The sequence below is a fragment of the Tyto alba genome, unplaced genomic scaffold, assembly GCF_018691265.1.
Source record: "Tyto alba isolate M040663 unplaced genomic scaffold, T.alba_DEE_v4.0 Super-Scaffold_8, whole genome shotgun sequence".
NCBI lineage: Eukaryota > Metazoa > Chordata > Aves > Strigiformes > Tytonidae > Tyto > Tyto alba.
The window spans coordinates 6,256,384-6,279,862 of NW_024881329.1; the positions used below are offsets into that span (position 1 = coordinate 6,256,384).

The window sequence follows — 23,479 nt, forward strand, 5'->3', positions numbered from 1 at the left end:
CTTTACTTTTCCCCTTTTATAGTGGGACCGGGGGAGTGAGTCTTTGATAAGGATGCTAGCAACTTTTCAAACAACATCTGAAATACCTGCAGAAGTTGCAAGTATTGAGAATGTTTTTGAGAGCATTTTGAATGCAAAATATCTGAGTGAAGTTTCTGGTGAGACTTGTACCAATTGAATCAACAGAATACTTTAAAGAAAACTTTGTTCTTGTATATGTTTATGCAACCACTATTCACCTGTGTAGTCACCTGGAGTTCAACTTGAGACATCTAAAGTCAAAGTGTAAATGGTTTAAACTAGTAGAATAAGAGCTAGACTTCTGAAAGGGTTGAGTCTGTCTTCTCAACATCAGTGGGTGTTGGCCTCCCAAACACCTTTAAAAACATGATACAAGTCTTTTATTGATAAAAGAGGTAAAAAAATCTACAAGGAACAACTATTGGCCTGCATAATATTAGTCCTTGGTCTATTTTCTTTATGTAATAAATTTATATTTAATTCTATGCTCTTTATAGGGTACACCTGATAGAAATTTTGTATTAAACTTTATGATGTTGGGGTTTGGACAGAGGGTTTTCTACATGGATAAGAAAATAGTTACACTTTTTGCTTTAAGGAAAGTTTCCTGAAAAGCTAAAAAGAAAAGTAATGTGAGGCTATAGGACTACAGGTGTAAAAGACAAAGGACATAGTTAGCAACTACTTCATCTAATTAGGTCACAAGGTTTGCTTTTGTTGTGTTTGTGTGTGTGTGTGTGTTATCTAGAGCAAGGAACTGTGCAAGGTAAAATGAGTCAAGGAAGTAAGGAAAAGGTATAATTTTCTTCCATATAAACCCCAGGTACCTCATACTTGAATTTTCACTGTGGATAACTATTTTAAATCAATTAGATTGTTTTCAGCATTTTACTTATACTCTTGTTGTGTTGGTAGACTACTGCTGTTACTGAATGCTTACTTGATTGCACTATTTTATTAAATTTACTAAGGGAACGTTGTTGAAAGAGGAGTCAGTTTTGTATGATGTACTAAATACAACAGTGTAGCTCAGATGAGTCCATTTTGAATAGTCTGAGCTGTTTGCAGTTGGGTTTTTTGTTTTTTCCACCCTGACCAGCTACATAATGGATAAGCCTGCAGCTGATTCCCAGTTCTGAGGTGTTATTTGGGTAACAAGCCTTCATTTGCTTGGGATTACTGGGTATGGTTAGCCTTGTTCTGCCTTCTCCCTCACTTGCACAGTTGCTCTAAGAATCAAGGCTTCAGATACATGTTAATCTGCAGGATTTTTTACCAAACGGAACTTTTCCCTGGTAGATTAACAGAGTGCTAAAGCTAAATTTAAAATTTTGTATGTTTAACCTTTCCCCCTAATTGCTTGCCCAGAATAAAGGTTTGGTGCTTTGTTCCTAAATTCTCTACATGAGGTGGTGTGCATTAAAGTGTATTTATATTCTTTCAGATTAATTAACTGTGACCTTATGAACCACTGTCCTTGTTTAATTGGTGGCTCCAAAACACACTAATGGCATAAATCAGCTGATAATGAGATTCAGACTTGCTTTTAAAATATATAATAACACTGCATTGATATAGGAAATGAGATTTGTTGACTCTGTTGGTATGGCAGGAGAGAAGACACAATTAAATGTGTACTTTCAGCATGGGGGAGGGCTTGGTTGGAATGAATAATATGCACTTCAGGGTGGGTGTATGAAATAAGGAGGATATTCTACATCAAGATAAGTTTGGTATTCTCTCCTTGTCTCTAGGCAATGTGCAGTACTGGCTGGTGCACTTTAGGATACAGAAATGTTGTGGGAAGGTGTTTCTTAAAGATTACTGGAGGCTAACAAAAATGATGATTTCATCTTAAATATAGTTACATGTTTTTAAACTGAGCTTACACCCACTGTTTTATGAACTGCAAATTAATCAGATAGCTCTCGGAGAACAAAAAGGTTTTGACCTAAACTAGTTGCCCAGGCTCCATTACTATTTTCAGTTTAATGTTACCCATATCCATCCTCACATTTTGGAAAGAAAACAAGGGCTGTGCAACAAAGTTTCTTTGTTTTCATAAGAACTAAAAATGTGCTGTATGTAGACCAAACAATAAAAATAAACTACTGAACTACCTTCTAATGCATGGGGGTTCTGGAGAGAGGAAACCATGGATATTTAGAGGCATAAAGTGAGTCATTGTGCTAGTTAAAGAATTTTATAAGGCGAGCTCTGTGGGTTTGGGTTGCATCTGTTACCTTTCCAACTAGAACTGAGGGGTATGCAGGAAAAAGAATGTTGGATTTAATCATGCCTTATAGTGAACGCATTGTACTTAGGCTAAGCTTCTAACTGGGATCTAGACCATAGGAGAACAAAATCGTTAGTCTTTCTGTATGAATTTTGCCTTAGATGGGTTCCAGTGAAACACACATAAACAATATTGTTTTACACACGTTAAGCTGCAAAATCTTGTTAACAAAATACTTTAAAAAAATAATGAACGTTCTGTAACACTTGAAAACAAAAAAACAAGCAAAAAAACCCAACCAGCCCAAAAAAACTCCTCACTGCTATTTTCCTTATTAAAAGATAACCATGCTTGCATTTATGACAGTTCTTAGAAGCCGTAATGGACTGGGTTGCTATGGTGTGAGATGCAGAACAATGAAATAATTGTTTCTGTTGGTATTGGCTTCCTGGAAACGAATTCTGTCTAAATTACTTGGCTGAAATAGTGACAACAGTCTTGTGTTCTATTTTATTTAGTTCATAGTTAAAAATAATAACTATTCTATAATAATAAAAAAGTAACATTTATTAGTTCTGGGCTTTTGTTTCAACTTTTTTCTTTTTACATTTTCAGGTCAGTTTCATGAATTCAAAAGCAACTTACCAGTGATTTCTGGGAGCTGGGGCTAATTTTCTTGTGTATTTGTAAGTATTTATTGATTAATTTTCCCGTTATGTGAAACTTTCTAATACTATTTTAACATGAAGAATGGAAGCCTTTTTAAAATGTCACTGTCATATGACAGTTTTAGAATGTTCTTTTATTAAGAAATGTACCTAACTACTTAAAAATTTTTTGTAGTTTCTTTGCTATCAATTTATGCTTCAGTTATTCAGAGGGGCTACAAATGCTTGAATTAACAGTGAATACTCCTGCTCTTTCAAGCGTTCTTTTGATTATTGTACTAATAATAGTAATAATGAAAGAACAGTGTTGCTTACAGTAACACATCAGTTGTGGCACTTGTATAGCAGTGCATCTTGCTGTTGTGATGAAAATGATTTCTAGAAATGAACTGTGATTCAAGACCGACAGGACTTTTAGAAGACATGCTACATGGATTCATTGAGGAAACACTAGGGTGACCAATATCTGCTGAACTGGGAATGTGTTTTTTATATACGCTGGAGAAAGCAGACCTTTATGGTTGCAGCAAAATGACTGGGACTATAGTCATTTAGGCCATGGCCCAAGAATATGTTTCAGCGTGTGCTCAAGTTCAAATAAAGCAAATGATGATTAGGCCTATGCATAAATGCATCGAGAAAGGGAAAGTTAGAGGAGAGGATATGGGAGGAAGATAGTTATTTACACAATAAATAGAAAGCTTTCAGAATTGCTGGTTTGGATAGTCCAGCTTTAGTCAAATATAATAAGGAAAACCTAATGGGCCTTAGACTTGGCATGATATAAATTATTGCAGTACCTCTTGTATGCTGTAATATAAATGAAACCAATCTATACAGCTTGTTCTCTTAAGTCACAAATATAGTTTACAAATAAATATTTATTCAATCATTTGTGGAAAAAGATGTTTACAGAACTACATTCATCAGGGAAAAATATGACTGGTTCTTCTCTCAACATAAAAATGTGTTCAATTTGTACTAACCCCCTTTACAAATGTTCATTTTCATATACGATTTTGCTATTATATTTGCAGTTTCCTTCATTTATGGGTCAGCATCTTTTTAATGAGCATTGTCAGTTGTATTTAAAGAAAATATTGTTGTCAAAAAAAAATAATTTAAAAAAAGTATTACGATTGAAAAATAGTTTTGAGAAGGAAATGTGAAGTGATTACTAAATTGAGAGTGAGGAATTTTTGTAACTCTTCCTGGCTTTGCCACTGTATGTGTTTTTTCAAGCAATCAGTTAGACTTTCTTTGCTTCATTTTTCTCAGCTATAAATGGAAATAGTAATATATCAGTCAATACAAACAGTACCTCCTTATACTTCAATATGGAGTATACTTTCCAATCAAAGCAATGGAATAAATACAATGATAGATTCATGGTGAACTTTGTGCATACCAGGCTAATTGGGTGAGAATCTGTAAATATCATCTAATTCATGTTCATGTAGTATTATGAACGTATAAGGGGCTTTAGTAATTATATCATGGACTCCTGATTGGAGTCCTGCTTTTCTTGGCTGACAATGGCACTATTGCTGACTGTGTTCATGTTCTCTGATTGAAGGACTTATTTTAATATTTAGCACTGTATATCTAGGAACATATGCAAACCTCAGGTTCACATAAACTAAAATAAACATAAAATAAAATGTAGGATGTACAACTGATTGATTCAGCCCAGTGTTTCCTCACATATTGAAAAGAGGATTGAAGTATATATTCTATAGTAATACAGGTTTAGATCTTCTTAAATCATCTGTATTTTACCGCTCTGAACTGGCAAATATTCTGTAGGTAGTTCATTAGTTCATCAGATAGAGACTCTTACTATTCAGTAACGGTAATATGCACAGTGTCATAAATTTTCACTGTGCTCCATAGACTACGAGGAAGGGTTGTTTCCTCAAGTATCTTTCAATTTAAAGGCCTGATTTCTGCAAATACTTATTCATGTGATGTGACCATGGAAGCTGATGAAATCAGGATCAGGTCCTGAGGTTGAAGAAGCAGGCCCTAAGCAGATGATGCCATATAATATAGGAGCTTTGGGGGATTGATGTTGAAGTCAAAAGGTTTGCATATATAAGGAATTTTGAGAAGATTCAATTCTAAGCAGCATTTTAAAAATGCTAATGAGAAGTGTATACCTTTTTCATGTTATGCTATAACATTTGGGCATGTTTCTATGGCATGTTTGTTTGATCTATACTCCAAAGGGAAGGAGTGTACATCACTGCTAGGAAGATTGATCTTTGAAACTGTGCATATTTTTTATATGGGAATACAGCAAGATCAGCTAAATACTGCTACAGTTCTATACCAAAGCTATTTCAACCAGGGGCTATAATAACTTTTTCCTCAAATTTTTGAAAGTTTTGTCATAGATACATTCTGCTGTAACATGTAATTACTTGGATCATCCAGTTCAGACAACTTTGGGGTTTTTTTGTCATATTTGGCTAGTTTTGTTCAGGAGAAAACAGGGTTGATGATTCATACAAAAGTAAATTTCATGGAAAATGTGACTTTTGTGCTTTTGTGTTATGCCCACAGAGTAATTGTCCTAACTAAAGGTTACTTTTTTCAAGAATGTGGTCCTGACATGGTTTAATTTATTTAATTGTTCTTCTCAAGTAGATTTGTCCAGTAGTAAACTGCAGTAGTTATTTAAAGATAGCAAATAGCATTTACAGATGGCAAAATAAATGCCCTCTAATAACACAGCATTTAAAGCAAATTTTTCTTGTATATCAACAATTAGAAGCACCTTTTACTAGCAGTTCAGTTTCTATGTAAACATTTTATTGTGACTTGACTACAAAGCGAAAACACTGACAGAGGGGAGAAAAAATCCTGAAATAAATGGTGTTAAAGCCCATGAAACCTCAGTGTCTTGTGAGAACAGATCTTCAGTGAAAAGCCTGTATTGAAAATATGGTAAAAATAATAAAATTGGATTTGAGACTAAAATCAAATTTCTTTAAAAATAAACAGCAGAAACGTTTTTCAAGGAAGGTTTACAAGCAAAAATATAAATGCTTAGGGGACACACACATGCACACACACTATAACACAATAAAACTGAGATTGTGAGTAGGTTAACTTAATCTTTTCAAACACTTATTTTAGTCAACACATCATCAGGGAGTATGCTTTGCTTCAAACTCAGTATTTTTTCGTCAATCTTATTTTTAAGGCAATTTTATACTTTTTTTGGTTGAATTTGGAATGGTTCTACTTAAAACCATAGGTAAATAAATTTATCTGTTATTTTTTAATAGATTTGTGCTTTATATTTGTACCAGTTTATTTAAAACGGGAAAACAATTAAATTGCGAATATTTACTTGACAAAGTCTAAGGTGAACAACCTGGAGCAAGTGAAGACATGGTTTTGACACTATTTACCTTTCTGGGTTTAATTGATAACATCTGATGTTATACTGAACTACAGTTAATTTATCTGGGAACAAACAGTGTCTATGATTTCTAGAAAAAATGATATACTGAACTCAGTTCTTAAAAAGTTGATGTAAGTTCTTCTCTTTGTAAGATATAATTGTTCATCAGCATTTTGGTTAAGGAGGTGTTTACCTGCTTACCACTTACCTCTCTCTATAAAGAGCCGATTCTTTCAAAATTCCTATTAAGAAAGCCAAGTGATGCCTTACTGGAGGCTCTGTTTGTTTCAACATCCACGCTTTTTTTTGGCATGTGTGTGCTGGATGTATCAGAGGTCCTTATCCTCTTCTGCCTACTTTCCCTCTAACATCTGTGACATACCAATGTAAAATGATGTGGTTGCACTATGAAGTAAACCCTCAGCAATTCAAAGCTCTATTTTCCTGGGATTATTTTATAAATGGTGAATGTAAAATCTGCTTCTAGTGGAACACTGTCTTACTGTTTCCATGCAATGCTTGTGCTGCAGTAGCACACAAATTTTCTGATAAGAAACACCGTTCCATTATATAATGTGAGATATAAATAAATATAAAAGCAAGGCACCTGCCATGAAGAGCTTTCTTGTCTGAGAAAGCTTCTGTAAATACACATATTTTAGATGTACTTAAGAGAGAGTCACTTGAGTAGAAACAAAATGGAAGATGGGGAAAGGGCGTTTCTTTATGCTTGAGTAATACCTGGTGTGTAGATGCCCAAGCACATTTGCCAGTGTGGGTCTAATAGAAGCAGGTGCATCCATCCAGAGCTCTGTAGTTGCACCTGAAGAGAGGAAGGTGTGGAGAAAACACTGGAGAGAGAAGGGTGGCCTGGACATTCATTTGCTGAGAACAGGACAGAATCCATTCAAAACTACAAAAAGTTCTGTTTGTTTTTCAGTATCTGAAGTTCTCTCTCCGTGCCCTGTGCCTCTAGCTGGGATGTCTGATGGACTGCCCCGTGTGAATTTTTCTGAAGCTGTGTGGTTGTTTGAGGTCACCTAGGGACTTCTAGTTCTAGTAGAAGGAGTGCCTGTTGCATGATGCTGGCACAGAAGCATGTTTCCATCTGAGTTTACCTTCTGAGTGCAGCAGACACTATTTTGGCTGCTTCTCTATTCACTGTACAGACTGTTTCTTGGTAATAAGTAAATAAATTAATAGATATACAGAATGCTCATATTGTGGAAGCAATATGCATTGTATTCATTTTAGCCAGCTTTTCTTATAATAAGCAAATAATGCACTGTGTCAAAATCCTAGAAGTAGTTTACGTAGCACAGAAATCTTCAATTCTTTATAAAGAATTGTATGCCACAGGGGAAGATATACAAAATAAGTTTTCATTCATATAAACCCAAAACGTGTCATGCTATTAGATTCTTTAGCAGTTACTAAAATGACACCACTGGGGGTGAGAGCACTATCCAGCTAACTTCTGACCCACTGCACAAAGACAGAGACCACGCTTTCTTTTTGGTGAAGTTGAACCATTTAGTGAGGCTGCTGCTAGAAATGCTTTTTCAGAGGGTTGTCATGCTCTGGATGTAAGTGAGGACCTCCTTGCTCTGCTGCTGCTCCATATGTGTGCTGGATGAGATCCGTGTAATGCACTAGACCCATCTGCTGTCTAAAAAATTCTTTGCAAAAGTACTAAGCAATAAAATGGAAATCCTCATCTAAACAATTTTATATGCTGCTGAAGTTGCATGCAATGCTTGAGAGAGAGGAATCTGTTAGGAAATATTTGTGCTAAGAAGATGAATTAAGAATGTGGAAGCAAAGTATTTGTACAAGTCCATACCTGGACAGAGTCCTATAGGTTTTGTGCAAGTGATTGGCATTTGCAGAGCCAAAATATTTTCAGAAGACATGGTTGTTCATCACAAAACCAAGGCCTCGGGTCACTCAATAACTACAATGCAGGATCTTAGAAAAGCTGTAAAGAGAATTTTCATTAAGCCGAGCTGCAAGTAATAAATTATATACAGTATTTCTCATTCTACGTAAATTACACAAAGGGTTTCTTATTCTATTGTATGGATGAACTATACCAACAGTTGATGTCAGCATTAACTTTTCAAATCATATTACTTAAAAGGCTGAGGGTTATAAAGTGTCCACAGACAGCTTTGTTTTCTCTCTGTCTTCCTAATGCACATATACCAATGGCTGTTTGATTCATTTATTGACATAAACCAGAATTGCTTAGAAGTAACCACTCATTCATCATAATCACAGTTACAAGAGAGTGTGGGGTAAGAGGTTAACTGCTTGCTAGATGTATCAAGATCTATGGTATATACCAAAGCCTGACTTGATAGAAATCTGATAATGGTCTGTTGAAGGTAAAACATAAGTGTTAATAGCTAAATAAAAAAATTGATAAAGACTGTACTGTAAAACACATCTCTAAAGTTAATTAAAAAGAGCTGATCAAAGTGAAGCCTCCATTAAAAATGTTACTTTAAGGTATTAAAGATAAAATAGAGCATAAAGGTCAATTTAAAAAATCAGTGCATATTTTTTAAAATTAATTTTCTGTATTTTTTTTCTTCTTGGCAGTGCTTTCATTAATAACTAAAATATAAATAATGTGAGAATGTTAATTTATACTTTTAGTAGTTTAAGTCCATGTACAGTGATGATGAATTGATATTTTGGGGTATCTACATTAACAAGACATTGAACAAAATCCATTTGAACTAACTGTGAGCAGCTTCTGTTCTTAATATATGTGTGTGATGAATTCAGTACTGTGTATCATAAAATAATCAGACTACACTTAATTGTGTAAATATCATATTGTCTTTATGGGTTTATTAGAGATTACTGTATAATCCTGGCTCTGAAAGTTAGTCTGAAAGATGCTTGCTGCAGGAGCCAAAAAGCCCCAGGGAGTAATTAATCCAATTCTCTGATGCTAAAACAAAGCAGGTTACGTGCATTTTTGAAGTTTCACATCTCACTTCTGCCATTCCTGATGAAAGTTCACAAAATATAAGACTTTTTTCGAAGTTCTTATTTTCAGTATTAAAAGTAAAGTTTGATTTAGAAAGGGAGACGATCTTCATCTGGGAATTGGCAAGAATGAGGGTCTGACTGAGACACATGGTCCTGCAGAAGATCCAAAGTACTGTAGGGTACCAGAATGAAGATGGATGACTAGCTAGCAAACTGGCTGTATATATGGAATTACTACTGGTTTTAGTATCTAATTTCTACTCAAATGCCTTAGTATTTAATATATAATACCTTTCTTTTAAAAAATTGCCCGGTCACTGATGTAACACTGATGTAACACTGAACTATGGTTAGATCTGCTGAAGTGATCGGAGTAAAGCACAAGAATATGAAGCCAAGCTTAGCATGAAGAAACTGAAGTAAAAGTTTCAGTCCCCAAAACATCATGACTGACTGCCTAAAACTTGAGAGGTGTTCATACAGCAGGCACAAGGGATCAGCGATGTGGTTAACTTTGTAGCGTGTGATAATGCTCCTTGATCCATTTTCAGCAAAAGTTTTATGAATGTCAAATCAGGCTCATGATTAGCCAATTCATCAGTGGGAAGGAGGCAGCCCTTTGCATTTCAGAGACAGGTAGAAATGTTCCAGAATGTACCTGGTTTATTAAACAATTCTGTGAAGTTCACTGAACTCACTTTTATTTCTCCTGAATTTGAGATATTTTTTAGACTTGAGTACCCAATCTTAATAGAACATGCACTATTGATTTATTTAAAGATATGATATTTTCTCTTTTCATGTCTTTAGGGTTTGTTTGTACTATTGTTCCATTTTTACCAGGTGATTATAGTTTATATAAAATCCAGCAGTGAAATTAAATAGCTGAAATTGCATCTTAGAAAGAATAATGTTCTATATTTGTCAACACTGGGTTTCATGTCACTCTGCTGCTTCTTAACCCAGTATTTTTAAAGTATGGTTAGAAAGTCTTAATTTTATGGAACATTTCTTCTCCAAATCATGATGCAGATTTTAATATAAATTTTTGAAAAGCCATTTCCCCTACAGCCATATTGGATCTTCCCCCTGCCCCATATCCCCTAAAGAACAGTTATTTATTAGAACTCTATTATCCTATCTTGCTTGGGCAAGTTTTTATCATTGCTAGGTTATTGGGCTTTTAAAATTGATTATATATTAAGGTACCATCCCACCCTAGCAAATAGTCCTTATACTTCCTTACTGTGTTCATTAAAGCCTGAGACTATATCTATGTTTGTAAGAAGTGTGAATGGATTTGAAAGGAATCTTTTGCCCAAATATTTGTTTGGTATAAATCGAGGTATATTCACTTGCTTCCGAAATACCAGGTATTGGTTGCTGCCCACTGCAAGATTCTTCTATCCAGTATGAGAACCTAATATGCTCTTAAATCTCCAGGTCTTGAAATATGATAAAGGAACAAACAATCTGCATTTCTGATCCTACACAGCCCCATTTCTAGGCAATCACAGCTAGGAAGTGACTATTGCTACCATGTTGGGGTATAACTTTTCTCTAAGTTAGTTACTTGTTTTTTAATCTCTTGTTCTTAAAGATGTTTTTTTTATGGACATAATTAATTTTTAGAGGATGACGAGGGGAACATAACTATGCACAGTCTATTATCTTTTTGCTGTATTCCTCAAAACAGCTGCAAGACCTGTATGATCTTACTTCAGATTCCTGGATTTGTAAATTAGATAACAGATATGGACATCCTCTTCACAGGCTAATTTACTTGAATAATTATATAATTACTGAAACAAAATATAATAATATTTTCATGTATTTTTTAAAAACGGAGTTTATACATTCTGATTGCCATCTACTTTGCATTGTAGATTTGTTTCAGATTGTACAATATTCAGCATCAAGCTATAACAAAAATCAGTGCTCTGTCCAGTTAAAAACATTTGGGTGGAGATCATGCATTCAAAAAGTGTGGGTTTTTTTTTTTTTGAAGGCCACATAGATTCTTGTACCTTACCCCAGAAACATGCTTGCCTTTCTTCCCCCATTTCTCTCCCCCTTTTTTTTTAGCTCTAGTGGTTTGTTTCTGTGTGTGAATAAACTCCTTCTCCTCCAAAACAGCCTTCCCTTTGAGATGGCTGTTGTTTATGGGTTTTTCCTCACCCACCCACCTGCCATTAACTATTTGGTTACCACTTGAAATACTTCATCATTGAGATTCAAACTCATTGTCCTGTGGCCATTGTTGCTTAGCAGAACACCCATGCTTGCTTTCTACACAAACACACACACACAAATTAATAACTGAGTGGAACTCCTCCTCCTCTGTGCTCCAGAAGGAGCTGCTCCAAAAAGAAGCCATTTATAGTATCAATAAGCTGCTTCTCCAAACCATGTACAGATGTGTTATTCAACCAGTTAATATTGGGGTAGTTAAAATCACCCATTATTATTTTTCTGGCAGATTTTGCCACTTCATTAATATCTTTCAACATACTGAGTTGCTTGGCTGTTCCTTCTTTTACATGGCTTATATCATATCATGCCATCACAGCATATTCTGTAGTTTCGAGTTAATTGCCCAATTAACAGTGGTATTCATGAAGTGCTAGGAAAATTCCACAACTAATGATTTGGACAATTTCAAAATAGGTTGGTATTTCATAGTTTAAAATGTCAAACATGCCAATAGCTGCAAGCTTAAGACTGTGCAGGCTTAGAACCCAATAGCTCAAAAATTCTGTATCACAAATATCATAATCCAGCCCTCAGAAACACTTTTCCCAGCCCCAAGTATTTCCATGTAGGGAAGTTCTGCACTACCCTAATTTCTTCTTAGACTGCTGAGGTGGGAGTGTGAAATAAGACCTCCTTGCCTTCTCTGTATTTTGTGGAAATGTGGAATAAATACCTTCTGGCAGCAGCGTATGCACCCTCACCCCCACCCTGGCCCCAGATGATGTTTATGGCAGCACTGGGGAAGGTACTGTAATATTGGTTGTGTATAAGCTTACATGACTCAGGAAAATGGAGATGTGAGTGATTGGAAGGTTGTAGGATTTGTTACAGTACTTTGTACTTTTCTTTCCCGTTGCCTGGATTAGGTAGGGATGTTAACAATACGTAGTTAGCTTTGATGGGCCATTGTTCCCAGATGCAACTGAGAGTTGCCAATAGACTCTCTAGGCAGTGATCTGATTTTTTTGTTTTGTCTCACCAGCTGCCATGCAGAGATGCCAGGAGATACACTGCCTACCCTTTTTGCCTTTTCTCAATACCTTCTGTGCCATTTATGAGTTGTAGGACTGAGGTGATGCCATGGACTTAGTCTACGAAGTCTGGGGATGGGCTGTAAAATGATTTTGTTACCATTACCCAAGAAAGAAATGATTAATTTTCAGCCCTGAAATTCAGGGCTAAAAGTGTGGGTACAGTAAAGGAGACAGTCCACCTCCTCAAAGCTAAAGGATCACAGACTTAAGGGCAATTTCTAACATTTTACATTATTAGAACAGTTTGAATTTCCCTACTTATCCAGACTATTGAGAGGCTGTATTGGTGATCTAATGCAAACTACTCAGAGGTATATACATACGTGATTAAGGCCTTAATTCAGCAAGACGCTTTAAGTACTTTGAGGTGCTTCATTGCAATTGACAGGACTTTGCAGGAGTTAAAATCCTGTGAATACTGAGATCTTTGCTGGGATGGTACTGATTATGTAAGTATGGCGGCTGGATAGCTCTTCTTAATAATTAAATTACTGAAATAGTGTTGTTTAGGTCTTCCTTTTAGTTGTTCTTGGAGTTGTGGCAGATTGTTTAGGACATTATAATTTATATTTTATAACAAAAATATAGTGAATTGTCTTATCTCATTCCTCTTGGCAACTCAGCAAACTATCATTAACATTTTTCATCAGTATTCTGTTTAGAGTTTTCTAAACTGAACAATATAGTGGTAACAGCTCATTTTTAGATGCTATTACAGTTCTTTCACATCTTTATAGTACTGTAGTAAAACTGAATTTACTAGCTACCTTGAAAGCGGAGTAAGGCAGCATTAGAATCTACATTAAAGTGATTCAATACTCTTTAGAGAAAAGCCTTCTTAACTTGAGATCAGATACAGTGTGTGTTTTGGGGGCAGTTTTATAAGGATTGCCGATAAACTTGAACGCTACCAACAACAGCTGCTTTTTGAAATATTGTTCTGTCCAGCCCAATGAAATTTAGGAGAATTTGCTTTGCTTTGTAAGCACATGTGATCGACATTAGCATTCAGAGGAGCTGCACCTGCAAATGGAAAGGAGGCTATATCCTAGAGACTAATTTTATGGTTTGAATTGGTAAAGATGGGAGGGATCAACTTGCATGCACTTGTTTCTCCTTGAGAGTTAGTGCAAATCTCCAGTCTCTTAGGTAAGTACCACACTCTGATATATTTTTCCTAAACATTCTTCTTGGTAGCCATTCAGGTTCTTTCCAGTTTGGGTGTATAGAAAGGATATTTGTTTTCGTAACTGTTCATGAATTAAGAAAATGCAAGCCCTTCAAGGTCATTCAGTGTTTGCACCCAGTCAGGTTGGCCTCCTATAAGTCCAGTGGTTACTGTTCCTGGCTTTATGGTTCTGAGCAGCTCACTTCATCTTGGTTTCCTTTCTTAATCTTTGATTAACTATTTTATGTTTTTAAAATGTAATCTTACCATGGATGGATAAGTCTGGTGCCCAAAAGAGGGATTAGCGGAGGCCTCCAGAAATGGCTGTTATACTGATTACAATTACAAATACAGTAGTAGTAGCAACTGCTACTACCTGTAGTACAATTCAGTAAGTGCAAATTTAAAGTACTGAGATACTAATAGCTCTAAAGCTACCCACAACCTCTAGAAAATATCTTACTGCTTTTAAAGGGTACAGGGTTCTGCATGTTCTAATTTGTACAGAAGTTATACATGTTTCTTACCTCATTATCATTTTCAATAATTTTGCACCAAAACCTTATTTTCAGATTAAGCTTTAGTTGTAGAAATAACCTCCTGGCCAATCATAATTTTAGAGATTTTTGCATCTAGATAGCCATGAAAAAAGATTTGCTCAGTTATTTTTGTGTAAGATATGGTCATACGTTTCCCATGTAACACAACAGAGCATTTAGTGTTCGTGGGAGAAATGCTTTCAGTACTTTGAATGCTGCAACTTAATCTTATTTCTCTTAAAATGTGATAGCTCTTTAATTTTTTTTTCCCCAGGTCAAATTTAGTAAATTAATTACACTATAGCCTTAATAAAATTTGAGAATATGATCAATAAATACCAACATCAAATGGAAAAATATTTAAAAGGAGATTGAGTTGTCTTTTAAACATGGTAGTGTGTGATTCTATCAAAATTTTTGTTTTATTCCAAAGTAGGAACTATAAAATTACATGAACACCAAAAGAAGATCCTTTCATTAGTAATTAGGTGCACAAATTCTACAAACTGAAAACCATCAGGGATGTAAAAAGTGATTGACCATTTATTGTTAATTTAATAACAATGTTACCATTAATGACCATAGTGACATCCGCAGTATTGCAAACTGAACAGAATGGAAGAGGATTGTTTTTGTGTTTTGAAAATATAATCAGTAATTAAAAGCTAACTTTAAATATAAATAATTTTCACATAGAATGCTGACCTTAACAAAGATATAAGTAGTATAGCTTAAGATCTGAGATCTAGAAATACTCTGTGGTTTATCCAGTTGTAAAAATTAAAACATTTTTTTGAGGGAAGTGGTATTTATTAATAAATATGTTACACTTTGTCTTTATAGTTTAAGTATTCATTGTTGATAATGCTCAAAAATGCTCAAACATTTTGGGAAATGGTATTTAACCTTGAGTTTAGGAGTTCCCAAATGATCAGCCAGAGCCATTAAAACAGGTATTCCCCCCCTCAGTACTGCATGTGAAAAGTCACTGAAATGTGTCATAAATATGTAATTCTGTCCAGGGAAGTGATATTACTAAAAGGATCAGTTGTAGCGTTTAGCTCTTTGACTTTGCACTGAAAACTAGATTACTTAGCTAATTTACCTTCTATTTTCTCTGCCAAATTTGACCAGCCTAAAGATCTCTCTGATAGTGTTGCAAAAGTCTGTTTGCAAAACCACTTTCTAAGCCTGATAGACAATGCTGAAAGAAATCTTGAACTCGGCTGTCCTAAAATTTTCCTTTCTTTCTTCAAAGATGTGGGATTACAATTTTCAGTATTTCTCGGAGTGAAAGGGAGAAGTTACCTGGTATTAGGGAAAGCAACATATTTTTGAGATTGTGCTTGTTTTAAGAGAGAAAATATTTTCAGCAGAACTATCTTGTGACGTAGCCTCTTATGCGGTATTTAAGGCCAGTACATTTAAAATAACAGTTCAAAAAAGAGGGGAAAAAAGTTACAGAAAAGGATGATTCCTAATTGCAGCTATTTACTGGACAGTTTCTCTGTTTTGCTGACAAGTTTCTGAAAAAGCAAAGAGTTTACAAACTTTGAAGACTAAAGGTGATCCCAGATACATCCTGTTCTTGGTTAAAGGTTCTGCTATATCACTGCTAGGACAAAAAAGTGAAGTGCCTCTCCACCAGCTGCAGAGAAAGAAGGTGATTTGAATGTTAATGAAGGATAGAAGTTTCATAGTAACAGAAAAACAGAGGCTCTATAGATAAGAGAATATTTTCCCAGGACATCTCAGTCTGCAGTTGTTGTAACCAGAGGAAGTAATATTACTAAGGAAGTATTTAAATGTCTTTAACAGATATTAGATGATGAAGTGGAGTAGTCATTATATTCCTATCCAAGCTCCAATGCATGAGAGGTCTATTGAAATACAATCTTTTGAGAATATCCACTTAGTCCTGTTTCTAGACTCCCAGATTAGTTTGGGCATCCTGTTAATCTACAGAGCTCCAAATACAAAAGATTTCTCAGAGAAGTTACTAAAGTTGCTGTTTAATGTGGCAATAAAGATCATAAGGTTCATTGTCTTTATAAATTTAAATACTCATGCTCCCCCTGCCTCTTCTGCTCCAACTGGAAAAAAATCCCTGATTTAACAGCATTGAAGTTCTTTCCTGATATTTCCACATTAGTTTTTTTAACATCTTTTGGACCTGGTGTTGCCCTCAAATCGTTCATAGCTTATGTGAACCTAAGAAATCCTTTTTATTCCTGCTTACTCTTTAGTTCTGATCATTCATTGCTATGTTTCATGAGCCCCATGATACAATCAATTCTTTCTAAATGTCTGATCCATTCACATAGATAGTCCTACAAACACAAATGGCATTCATGCCTTCCTTGCCGTTAGTGTCAAAAAAAAAAAAAAAAAAAAAAAGAAAAAACAAAGAAAAAACCAGAAGAAAAACAGTAAAAAAGTCTGTATCTTTGCCTTATAGAGTTTGAGTCAACCTACTTATACTGTAAGGTATTAAAATGTTTGGTTATTATTAAAAGCAATGTCACTTGATGTCCTCAGCAGTTATTTTCTGCTGTTAAATTGTTGGATTTTTTAAAGTAAGTTAACAGAAATGTAGCAATGGGTTTGCAACAGTACCACTGAATTGCTCAAATCCTGACACCTTCACAGATGGCCCTTGAGCCTATAAAGGTACAGCATTTGTCATTCTGATGGATGACTTTTCCTGCCCATAAAATAAGGGAAGTAATCCGTCCTCATTCTGCTTAGTTCTCCCTAAGCAGAGACATATATTTGGTTGCCAAATTCTCCTTTCCATTCTTCAACTAATCCCAGGGAAAAATGGAAGTATGTTGAAAAGCCTGTGACACATGGTGGATGACGAGTTCTTTGCTCCCAGAGCGCTCATCTGTAGTGCTTGACAACCCTATGCTTTTTCGTGCTCCTATTTAGTATCTTGATGGAATTGCTGTGGGATCCACTGAGATTAAATTTCTGCCATACATAGGAGATGTGTGGCTTTCTGGAATGATAAAACCCAATTCTGACTCTCTGAGTACTCAATTGAGAGCAGAATGGAGATTGGCTGGCTTAAGCTAAAACTGAGTAACGTGCAAGGGATGCCCCTCCAAAACATCTTCCTCTATTCTGTTCAATGTATCTAGCATTTTACCCACTAGATTTCAGATAAATATGAATAATAATCAGTTTTCAACACAAAAAAGGGCTATCTATACCTGATATTATTTCAAAATGGTGACTTGAGGAGAATAATGGAACAATGAATTCGCTTTTACCCTTGGAATGTATTTATTTATTTATTTATTTTAATGTATTCTTATCTATGTGAGATGACGGATTCTGAAAAGCAATAATGTAACAGCCCATAAGCCTACTGAACTTTCTTGTTAACTATCTTTGGGATACCTACTGTTGCCATCTTCACCATGATATCTGAGTACCTTTACAATATTTTTTCAGTATTTTGGAATAATACTAATTTCTAGATCCTTTAAAAGAAGCAGGGAAAAGGTAACTGTACTCATGGTTCTCAGTCAGGAATGGAACCTCATATATAGGGTTTTGGGAATCCTTTCTTGAGTATGATTGTGACACTGGTCAAGGATACAGAAATTATAAGTTAGTTACTTGATTTCTGAATACATCTGTATTCACCAAACAAAATAAATTAACCACTGCTGTGGAGGATTTCAGTATTACCAGTACAAGTTCATTAGAATTAGTTTAATTTGGCTAATCTAAATTTAGCTTTACTATTTCCAAACTGTATCAAAGTGACTTTTGTGAAGTCGCCCATTGTATTAATTCATCACACAAAATTGTTAAAATGTCAGCTGTGTCATGGGATAGAATATGCAGATGCTCCTTACTTTTCCTCTGATTTTACACTGCACAGGGAGATGCTTAAGGTTAATTCAAGATGGGTATTAAAAGTTAAGTGAGAAAGGAACATGAAGAGCTCTGGAAGCTTAGACTTGTCATCCTTGTTCATATCTTTAAATATAATGCAGTCTGTTGTCATGTGCTAGTGATGTCAAATATCATCTGAGCATTCTTTGGGCTATCTGTCTCCACGTGCTACTGGCACATGTACATATTTCTGTCCATTTTTTAGCGGTACATATTGAGCTTATTCCTGTGTTAACATTCCTTCCATCAATCCTGAATGCAAGCCAGCTCTACCAGCAGGAGAATTTTATGTGTTTCATATGTTAGTATGATGACGACTTAAAAGGCCACTCCTTAATTCTTTTCAGATAAGGTTTCTTCTTTTATTCTATATTATAGTGTGAAGGTGTCTTTCAAGGCAATTAATTTCAAACTGCTTTACATCTTTGATTTCTTCTGTCAAGCAGTATGGGACACACAAAAGCCAGGAAGCCAGTTTGGCACAACCTTTAACAATGCTTCTGTGCAATTACTGAGGTAGGAAAAAAGGAAATGGATAATAATTCTCAATGCTTGTTTTCTTACAATGGAAGATGTGTGTGTAAATCAGATATGGACTATAAGTCAGAGTTATTTTCATTAATTCTGTAGTTAAGATTTTGTTCATATTTACATCGTGGGGAGATCTAATTCTGGAGAACAGCTGAGTAGGAGGATCCTTCTCTGTAGTCAGCCCTGACTGATAGCTTTGAAGCGGTCTCCTTTTCTGTCTGTGAAAACATATCATTCTATGGTAGATGGGATTTGCTGGACATGCTCTTCTTGATGAAACGGACAAGTTAGCAACATTTTCCACTGGCAAGTGTCCAGGGGAAAAAATATTTGTTATAGTTCTTGTATATCTTTATGTTTCATCTCCATGCTTTAATTTTTGTGTCTTAGTAACATACGAATTCTAACCTGCTTACAGGGTAGAAGTAGCTGCACAGTTAAAAGTGGTCTCAGTTTTTGGCTGCAGAAGTATATTATTCCAGAGCACTTCTAAAGTATCTGAAGACTTAAGAACTGCAGTATCAATTTCAAAATACCAGTTTCACTGTGCATATCTACAGGATGCTTCAGATACCTGCCTCAGACGAACTTGACAATAGGCCCGCCTAGGACTCTTCATGACTGGGAATTTCTGCCAGAAGTCTCAGCAGATTTCTGTCAGAATTTTACGTTAGATTTGGCAAAAGTTTGAAGACAGCATGGTAGCTGTAATGTTTGTTTACAGAATCCTGGAGCATCTGAAGAATTCCAGTCAATTCAATTTAGGGGGCTAAATCCTTCTGCAAGTTTATAGTAGCTATACTTAAAGAGTGTCCAAGTCACTTTTTAAAACATGAGTGGGAATTCTCATTTGTTACATTTGAAATTTTTCTTTAGGGTCTTTTAAAATACATTATGAGATGTTTTCTGTTGAAAACAGGATGAACAGAGTTTTGCTGGCTGACTAATTAAAAGTTTAATCAGGTAACTGTACTTGTTGCATAATCTTTCTGAATCCTAGTGCTTCAGTGAAGATCAGATCACTCTTTAAAAATCTGTTTGTGCAATAATTCCATTTCCTCCTTAAACTAATTTGAATACAGCTTCAGTGTAATATGGTGATAGGGAGAGGGGTTGGAGTTGCCTTGCATTCTGAGCAAATAGCTGAATGCAGAAAATGTAGTTTTTACTGGTAAACTTATGGGATGGGAACAAATGTGTTCTGGAGGATAATAAAGTTAGGAAAATATAATACATTCTTTCATTTTTTAATTCATAATGCCAGCACAGGAATTACCTTTTCAATAGCTTGTTCCTTTGGACTCTGGGGTGGGTAACAAGTTGCTGCTTCTTTATTTTGTACTGTGGTGTGATCCTAAAATTTCTGGGATATTTATTTCTCAAAATTTTATGTATTAGTCTGTACTGTTACATCTAAGCACTAGGTTTCATTCAATAGAATACATTAAATGCATATGACAGAGAAGCACAACAAATACATGGAAAAAGTGAACTGGATGATGAAATTGTGTTTAGACAATTTTGTAATAATTAAGGACATTAGGTATGTGTTTGGTATCACCTATTGAATAATGACATACTGTGAGAATCTTTTTTTTTTTTTTCTGCTGAACATCAAAGGTAGGAAAAAAACCCCAACCTGACTTGTGACAATACAGTGGATTTGCCATTGGCTTGCTTTTATTGACTCAATCTAAGCCATTTTATTTGACTGTAAACTTAGTTTTTCGCTTCATGAAGGAAAAGAAACTTTTTATCATGGGTATTGTCAGCATATCATGAAGAAAATTTGTTTCAGTTCACACTTTGTTTCTTCTAGTTTTTTTCTGCAGTATACTGAGATTTTTGTATCAGAAATGTATTCAGATCAATATATAATTGTCCTGGACTGGACCAGAAGAACACAAATGTCCTATATTTTTGGAAGGTGAATGTAAGCCATACAAATGCATTCATGTTTTCCTTCTTCACAATTCAGTTACTTACAAGTGAAGTTTACATCTTAGCTTTTATGCCTTTACACAATGGCAGTGTGCTACACTACAAACGCAAAGCGCAGTTAATGAAATAAACAGTGTCTTTTGAAGGAAGGCTAGAGAGCCTAGCAGACAGCACTAAAATGCATAGGCAGAGTTGGTTAGCAAATATGAGGAACCCATTCTAAGAATTGATGATGATATTGCATACACAATAAGTTTTTTAATTTTCTTTTTTCCAGATGCTTTCAAATATATTACCCAAGTAGCTGTATATGAAAAGTTTACAGTCATTTAGGAAACAGAACAAAAAGAATTTGATTATCTGGATGCAAGACAGGCCTGACCCTAAGTGACATATACCCTTAATAAATCAGATGAAACTCGTGGTCCTAAAGCAGTATATACTATTTTACAGCATCAGTCTGCACAGAATAAGTAGGAATTGGCAGTCTTGATGTTAAATGATATACTTATGTGCATCTGTCCAGCTGAAGTTTGAGAACTAACTTATGCTAAAGTGCTATAGTGAATCAATAAGAACTCAAAGTATTCAAAGCATGTGCTCTGCTGTAGAATTCTAAATTAAGGCATTGTGCTTCTATTGATACGTAAGTTTGGAAAAGATGAGCACACGTACATGACCTGAGGCTAATATTTATCATGTGCAACTTGTGTTATGTGGACCTTTTTGGTTCTTGTTTTCTTTGATTTTTGTTGGCTAGACCTTTGACATTTTGAAGTTACAGCGTAAATTGAAAGGATTCAGCCAGAGCAAACAAACGGATCCTTCTCTGAATTTTAAAATTAAGAACCAAATGGTTCTAAAGTAACCAGCCGTCTCAGGTGAGTCTGCAAGAGCCATTTTATGCAGTAGATCATGAAAGTTGTTACAAATGTCATAAGCGTGCAGATAGTTCTGTAGCTTTAATTTCAGCGTCCTTGTACACAGTGTAGTACATCTCCATGAGTTACCTGATTTGCTTTTGCCCTGCTAAGTCATAAAGTCCAACTTGGCTTTCTGACACTGACTAAGCTATGTGGATTAGGTATAGCTGATCTTAAAAGAGAAAAATTGGACACTTGGCAAAGCTAGCAGATATTTTGACACACTCTTGGAGCTGATAAGAGTCATCATAAATTTAAACGTTACCTTGCCTTGCACAGAAACCAGACTTAATAAATGGCTTTGAATTTTTCATGATTGACCAAGCACCCTCTTTTACTAATAAGACCAAGGTTTTTGGGTGTGGGAATTGGAGAGGAACAGAACTATGACGGATGCTATAAGGCTACTGATGGAGTGTCGTATAATTTTGCTAGTTGCATAACTGCTTTTAACTACTAAACTCTCTCTGATTAAAATAACAATTGAGCTTGTAATTTTTCTGAACAGCTGCTGCTATGGGGGGGTCATTACCTTGGAGAGCTTTGAAATAATCGTACTCCTAATACATGACTTATGTAGTCTCATGTTTTACAGCAATGCACAAAGTTTAAAGTCTATAGTAGAATGTTATTTGAAAGCTGTCAAACCATGTTAAAAAAGACTGCATCGTCAAAGGCCCTTGTGGCCAGGATTCAACATGTAGCCTTGTCTTACTCATTATAAAATGCATGTTTATAAAGTTCCACAGAGCATCCAATTCCCAATTCACTTATATCAGCAAGACTTAACTTGCTCATTAATCTAAATTCTTTTGCAACTTTAATCTACATGTTTAATTAATCATAAAATGAGGCGGTAAGTAATTTCAGCAATGTGTGGCTTGTTATCAGATGCATTTAATCACTCTTCTGTGAGCTCATTTGGAAACACCTGAAGATGTCGAGAGCAGTTTGAATAAGCATAAATTATTCTTTGTCAGTGTACTTCACTCAACTAATAAGACATTAATTTAAAAGGCACTGTTCGTCATTTTTAGATCTTCACCAATATTTTTAGCTTAGCAGTATAAATCTAATTGTACATACTGTATGATTCCCAACATAGTGCCCAACATTGAGAAGGGTAAGAGTTTTATTGAATTCATTTTTCTTATTTACATGTAATTATATCATGTAATCGTAATTTTAATGAGGATTAACCATAGGTATCAAATCTGTTAACTATTCAAATGTTTTTGGAATAAGCTGCTAATTACTTGAAATGCTAAAGAATGTTAGATGGTACAAAGAGTTATGGATTCTGTTTTTTCTTTAGAGATAATAGCTCTTGTCATATCTGGAACAGTTGTCACACAGTAACTTGTTATAGATATGCCTAAATAGCTCAAATGTAGGTAGGATTAGCTTTTGAAAATGCAGAAACAAAGACTGCAATATTGCTGGGCATGTTACATGAATAGCTGCTCTTTCAGATACTTAAACAAGATTATATTGAATGGAAAATAATATTCCCATTTTTCCTAGTCACTTAACTATTATGTAGTCAGTGATGGCATTCTAAAAAAAAATAAGACATGACCTCAGAGCATATAATTCAAAGGAGCTGGGTAAGTCATATATCTCTTCATGGCAAGAAAATGGGAATAAAAATCCCATTTTATTGAATGTCATCACCTGTCTCTTTATGCTGTGAGAGAGGATGACATTCTATAGGAATAATTATTTCACTGGAAACAAATTTATTTGCTTGCCATGGAGCATCTCAGTTAATCTTGCTTTTGAACAGTGGACCACATTCACTAGCTGTCTGGTATGTTCCAGTACAGATCATAACAGGAAAG

General features: G+C 35.2%; 1 protein-coding gene across 1 annotated transcript in view; it reads left to right on the forward strand.

The window, feature by feature from the left end:
* The window catches only part of SOX6 (SRY-box transcription factor 6), a 337,003-nt gene that overhangs the window by 12,377 nt on the left and 301,147 nt on the right, over nt 1–23,479 (forward strand). Inside the window, exon 2 of the mRNA XM_032984902.2 lies at nt 2,873–2,943. The gene's annotated coding sequence lies outside the window, so the exon portion shown is untranslated. The remainder of the gene's footprint in view (nt 1–2,872; nt 2,944–23,479) is intronic.